This window comes from Octopus sinensis, linkage group LG28, assembly GCF_006345805.1.
Source record: "Octopus sinensis linkage group LG28, ASM634580v1, whole genome shotgun sequence".
NCBI lineage: Eukaryota > Metazoa > Mollusca > Cephalopoda > Octopoda > Octopodidae > Octopus > Octopus sinensis.
Genome location: NC_043024.1, coordinates 15,956,143 through 15,962,887, shown reverse-complemented (window position 1 = coordinate 15,962,887; position 6,745 = coordinate 15,956,143). Strand labels below are relative to the sequence as shown.

The following is a 6,745-nucleotide window of genomic DNA, read 5'->3' as shown; positions in this document are numbered from 1 at the left end:
ATAATATATATATATATACACACACACACATACACACACACACACACAACACACACACACACATAATATATATATATATATATATATATATATATTCATTGACCTACATGTTACTTTTACCATACTTTATTTATTTCGATTATTTACGATTAAATCGTGCCACATTAAACATGGTACTGCTAAACTACCACATGTTATAGCAGTCCTCATTTCACAGGAGTCGGGTAGGCTGTTGTATCACCCACAATTACTGCTATTTATTGAAAGACCAAATATTTATACAGCAATGTCTCAATATACGAGTTAATCTGTTCCCACAAACCGCTAATAAAGCGAAAACTCGTAAAGCAGAGCGATAATTTCCCATAGTAGCAATGTCATAAATCGTAATTCGTTCCCAGAAAAATAGTTTACCTATAAAATCTATAATACTCGTGAGTAAATGGTAATAAAACAACAGTTGAATGTAAAGAATATTTTATGTAATGTAAAAAGAATGTCAAAATATTTTAATCATAACCGTTTTCTGAATCACTTTCACTCGAACTAGACTTGCACACATCACTTGTAGACGTGATCCCCGATTTACAAGAACTCGTAGACGGACGTATAGATTTCTTTTTAAAAAACAAGTCTAGAGTTGTTTGCTTAGAAGTTTTTTTTGCTCTAAAAATTTCTCAGTAACGCAAAGATTTATAGAGGGCGAACATAACAACACCTATTTCTTTATTACCCACAAGGGGCTAAACACAGAGGGGACAAACAAGGACAGACATAGGTATTAAGTCGATTACATCGACCCCAGTGCGTAACTGGTACTTAATTTATCGTCCCCGAAAGGATGAAAGGCAAAGTCGACCTCGGCGGAATTTGAACTCACAACGTAACGACAGACGAAATACGGCAACGCATTTCGCCCGGCGTGCTAACGTTTCTGCCAGCTCGCCGCCAGCTCGGCGAACATAACAAGACCGGTTGTCAATCAGAGGAGGGGGACAAATATTTATACGACGGGTTTCTTTCAGTTTCCAACTACCAAATCAATACAAACACACACACACGCACTTTGGGCTTCTTTCAGTTTCCGTCTACCAAATCCACTCACAAGGCTTTGGTCGGCCTGAGGCTATAGCAGAAGACTCTTTCCCAAGATGCCATGTAATGAAACTGAACTCGGAACCATGTGATTAGGAGGCAAGCTTCTTACCACACAGCCACGCCAAATTTTACTGTGTGGGAGACTAAGAATGATGATACATTTTCTTTTGTTTATTTAAAGTGAAAATAGATATAAAAATTACCCATAAGAAACATACTTTTTATTTTTTGCTTGTTCACAATACACATTCACGCAAATTTTTCTTGCTGTTTAATGGTTAAAAATTTTGAAGAGTACCCTACCAATATAAAGGGTGAATGGTAGAGACCCCTTTCAGTCATAAACGACCATGGAATTGCGCGTAGAAAATTCCTTTCTGAGGTTCAAGTCCGGGCAAGATTATTTATGGAAGACCAACAGTCACACCCTTCATACCAGCCACCCGTCTCCACGCCACCGATGTTACCCATGAGAAAGGCAAAGGGGCCGATATAGCTTGGTAACAGTGATGCCGCAACTCATTTCTACAGATGAGTGAATTGGAGCAACGTGAGACAAAGTGTCTTGCTCAAGAACACAACACGCAGCCCAGTCCAATAATCGAACTCACTACCTCATGATTCTAAGTCCGACGTTCTAACCACTGAACCATGCGCCTTCACTCATAATCTTCTACTTGTTTCAGTCATTTGACTGCGGCCATGCTGGAGCATCGCCTTTTGTCGAACAAATCGACCCCAGGACTTATTCTTTGTAAGCCTTGTACTTATTCTATCGGTCACTTTTGCCGAACCGCTAAGTTACGGGGACGTAAATATACCAGCATCGGTTGTCAAGCGATGTTGGGAGGATAAACACAGACACACAAACACACAACACACACACACACACACACACACACACACAAACATATATATATATATATATATATTATATATATATATATATATATATATACATACATATATATATATTACGACGAGCTTCTTTCAGTTTCCGTCTACCAAATCCACTCACAAGGCTTTGGTCGATCCAAGGCTATTGTAGAAGACACTTTCCCAAGGTACCACGCAGTAGGACTGAACCCGGAACCATGTGGTTGGTAAGCAAGCTACTTACCACACAGCCACTCCCACATAACTCAATTATAACAATAACAATTACTTCAATAATTGCCAATCGCATTAAAAGGGCAACGTGGCACTCCGTCGGTTGCGACGACGAGAGTTCCAGTCGATCCGATCAACGGAAGAGCCTGCTTAACGTGCAAGTGGCTGAGTACTCCATAGACACGTGTACCCTTAACATAGTTCTAGTTCTCGGAGGAGATTCAGCGTGACACAGAGTTTGACAAAGCTGGCCCTTTGAAATACAGGCACAACAGAAACAGGAAGATAGAGTGACAAAAATTTGTGGTGAAAGAGTACAGCAGGGATCACCACCAACTCCTGCTAGAGCCTCGTGGAACTTTTAGGTGTTTTCACTCAATAAACTCAAAGCCCGCTCTGGGAATCGAAACCACGATCCTACGACCGCGAGTCCGCTGCCCTAACCACTGGGCCATTGCGCCTCCACACAATTACATTACATCTAAGGTGAAGAAATAAATATAAACAAATCATCAGAGGCAAAATCTTGTAGTCCTTTAACATCTCTGGTTGAAACTTGGGTGCAACAATTATAAATAAAAGCAAAACCAAAACAAATAATAATAATGAGAAAGCAACCATACTATGGGATATGCCAATACACACAGATAGAGAAATTAAGGCCAATATGCTGAATATAGTTGTCAGAGATTATCAATAAAAAAAATGCTTTCTAATTGATGAATTAATTCCAACAGATGACAACGTTTCTCTAAAAGAAATGGAGAAACTTTCAAAATACAAAGACTTTGAAATAGAGGTAACTCGAATGTGGAGTTTAAAAACAGAAGCAATTCCTATCATAGTAGGCTCATTCAGTATGATAAAAAAATATTCAGACAAATACATAACAAAAACACCAGGACTGGATGGAAGCACTCCGTCGGTTACGACGACGAGGGTTCCGGTTGATCCGAATCAACGGAACAGCCTGCTCGTGAAATTAACGTGTAAGTGGCTGAGCACTCCACAGACACGTGTACCCTTAACGTAGTTCTCGGGGATATTCAGCGTGACACAGAGAGTGACAAGGCCGGCCCTTTGAAATACAGGCACAACAGAAACAGGAAGTAAGAGCGAGAGAAAGTTGTGGTGAAAGAGTACAGCAGGGATCACCACCATCCCCTGCCGGAGCCTCGTGGAGCTTTAGGTGTTTTCGCTCAATAAACACTCACAACGCCCGGTCTGGGAATCGAAACCGCGATCCTACGACCGCGAGTCCGCTGCCCTAACCACTGGGCCATTGCGCCTGCACTACACCAGGAATAACAAATATAACACACAGAAGATAGCACTAGTAGGCATTGCACACATCCTACGTAAAACATTTTCAATACAATAAAAGAAAGAACATCACAACAAACCACAGCACAATAAACCCAAGGCACTACAGAGCTGCGCTCGGTAGTGAAGTGAAAGCACGCTATGAAAATAAATCTACTGAATAATAATAATAATAATAATAATAAAAGCATCGGGACTTACTGTGATGTTGAAAGAGACGGCGTCTGCTAATTCTGAAATGTTACAGTATATTTGTTGCTGCAGATAAATACATACAACTAGTTAACTGCTGACATGAAAAAATTTACAAGTTTCTAGAAATAGAAAAAAACGCCGAGTGTTGAAAAATTGTGAAGTGATAAAAAAAACCTTATCGTTTGTTTTGAGAATGTTTGAAACTTTTATCACACCCCCCCCGAATAATAATAAGAAGCATATGCAATGAGGTATTGGCACAAAATAACGCTAGCCACTCGTTGCTTCAGCTGCTGCTAATTTTTAATGCTTCTCCTGTTTAAGTTAAGTTTTAATAAAGCTGCATCAGTCGGATTTTTTTTTTTGTATGTGTGTCAGACAGTATTTAGGTTGTTAACATTTTATGAAATTTATACTATTTTGAAGACGAATATATGTAGTTTCAATAAGATTTGACCGCAATGTTAACTTGCGAGTAGAGTGACAGACCGACTGAATGGATGTTTAATGTAGAAAATTGCGTGGTTGATTGAGCAAATATGTTAAGAAAAGGCAGTCTATAAAAAGCATTGACAAACAAGAGTTGAAGATGAGGTCGGGACAACACTCTTTTAGCATGTAATTAGGATCGTTACTCTTAAACTTTTTTGTTGGTATGCCGCATGTATCTACGGTGATTGACCTCCTATAAATTCCTGTCTATTCCTTCACTCTCAGTTATTCTACTTCTTAACAACCCAGCCAGCTTATCAGGCTTCGGAACTATTCAGAGTGGCTGTTTCAGTGCACCTCCCCTCGTCATCTTCCGGTGTAACGTCGGGTCCATGAGGCGGTTTGAATTACAAGTCAAGAGAATCTTAGAAATTTTTTGTAACTTACTCCAAGAACAATAAACTTTTACGAATCACCACACATGCATTTGACTGCAATAGGTTTACAGTCTTCTTTGAGATGCGCGAATAGCTTTGGGGGGTCAGTTTTCATAGCTGTTACCGTAGTAAATGTTTTTGATGGTTTCCGTCCTCCGTATTGTATGGTAATACTTTCATGCCGTTCTTGGAAGTTAGTACCCAGAATTAGGTCAGTGCACAAGTCGAGTATGAATGGGGCCGTGCTGGTGTAGCCGGTCAAACGGAGAAGGAGGAGGAAAATACAAATCATTATTTTCCTATCTGAAGGCAGCGAACTGGCAGAATCGGGATCTTTTCAATTTGATGGCCAGATCTATGTTATGGTAGAAGTGCGACGGCATATGCGGATAATGTTACCATCACCGTATCTGATGAAGGGTAGTTACCTCGTGTAGAAGACGCCATCAAAGGATACGAAGCGGTGGCAGGGGCAAAAATTAACCGGGAAAAATCAGTCGGCTTGCAACTCGGCACCTGGCGTGGCAAGTCGATGCCTCCCAACAGCGTCGTCGGACGCTGGACGGAGGGCCCGGTTAAATTGCTCGGAATCTAGTTTACATCAGATCTTCAGGTGGAGAAGAACTGGAGTGAGGTAACGAGTAAGGTGACGGCCATAACCCAGGGAGGACTGAGGTTGCACAGGTGTTTATAGCATGTGATAACCTACCGCCTGACCGTCGTGCCTGGCCCTGGTTTGTGACTGACCGAGCTGGAACGGATCCTTTTCCGCTTTTTGTGGAAGGGGAAATCACCACTTATGAAGCGCCCTATCTGCTGCCCGAGCGAGCAATACCGGCAGCGAGGTTACCACTGCGGATTTCTATAGAGGGTTGGTAGAGTTTAAGTCCGATGACGTCCTGTGGGAGACTCTAGGCTTTGATGACGAACAACTGGCCAACCTGTTCGGAAGGACATTCGGGCCGAGGCATATGGATAATTTCCAGAAATCCTTGGCTTGGTTGTGCTACTGATCGGTCTTACCGGTTCGAGAGAGGTTGTAGACACGGTTTCAACACCCCCCCCCCACATGTTCGAGGTGCGGGCGCGTCAGTGAAACTGTCACGCATGTCTTCGTACACCGTGGGGGAGTTGAAGGGGTTGATAGTCTATGTCGAACAACTGATGTCGGATGTGGAAGGAGTACAGCTCTCGATTGAGACCATAGTTAAGATTGTACCGCCTCCCTTCCTGAACAAGGAAAGGAAGGCAACCTTTTTCTGCGTAGTGGCCATACTGAAAGAGAGTGTGGAGGACACGTGCAAAAGGGACTGGGGCAGGCCACTTAATCTCCGGACAAGGGTTGGTAAGTTGGTTCAACTTCCACCTTTTAAGGAAGATCCGTCTGGAGAGAAAGTACCTGCCTCTTAGCGTGTATGAAAAAAGATGGACAAATGTAAGGGAGTTGAGTATGAATGCTGGTATAGTCGGTCAAACGGAGAGGGAAGAAAACGTTTTCTTGCACTCCCAAAAAGGAGAAAAAAGACAATGGTTCCAAATTGGCGGGTTAAAAATAAACCCGGAAAATATATATTTCAGTATTTTTTATTCATTAAAATTTTTTAACTCATACAGTTTTTCATCACAGTTTTCATGTTTGTAACCCCAACACCACTACCCCTTCCCCTGTAAGACTGTCCTTTGTTTGTCCCAGGCCCCTCCTTTTGTATCTTCTAAGAATGCCCTTATAGGCAATAAAGAAATTCATTCACTCACTGAAAGAGTGTGATGTGGAATTCCAAACCTTACCCACCTGACCCATACCCTCTCAGACCCACCCTCACCCTACAGGCACCGAACCCACCCATCTCACTCCTACACGATCCAAAAAGGAAAAAGAAATGCAATCACAACAAAGTACAAAGAATTCCCCTCCCCGTGAATTAAATTACGTTTGTATGTCGACGGACAAGGAGAATAGGGAACTAATTCGGAAAGTAACAGATTGGAAGACGGCAAAATTTGTCGATAGAAAAGGATATACGAACATAGCAGGGTGGCACATGTGTGTGTGTTACTACCAGAAAAGCAGACAGCAGAAGTGAGGAAATACAAAAAAGCTTATAAGTTCTGGGAAATCAATACAGACGTTCTTGGAAGTTAGTACCCAG

The 6,745-nt window shown here is 41.8% G+C and overlaps 1 protein-coding gene across 1 annotated transcript in view; it reads right to left on the bottom strand.

The window, feature by feature from the left end:
* The window catches only part of LOC115225878 (glutamate--cysteine ligase catalytic subunit-like), a 43,249-nt gene extending 39,255 nt beyond the window's left edge, over nt 1–3,994 (bottom strand). Inside the window, exon 1 of the mRNA XM_029796870.2 lies at nt 3,733–3,994. The gene's annotated coding sequence lies outside the window, so the exon portion shown is untranslated. The remainder of the gene's footprint in view (nt 1–3,732) is intronic.
* Between the last annotated feature and the right edge of the window lie 2,751 nt (nt 3,995–6,745).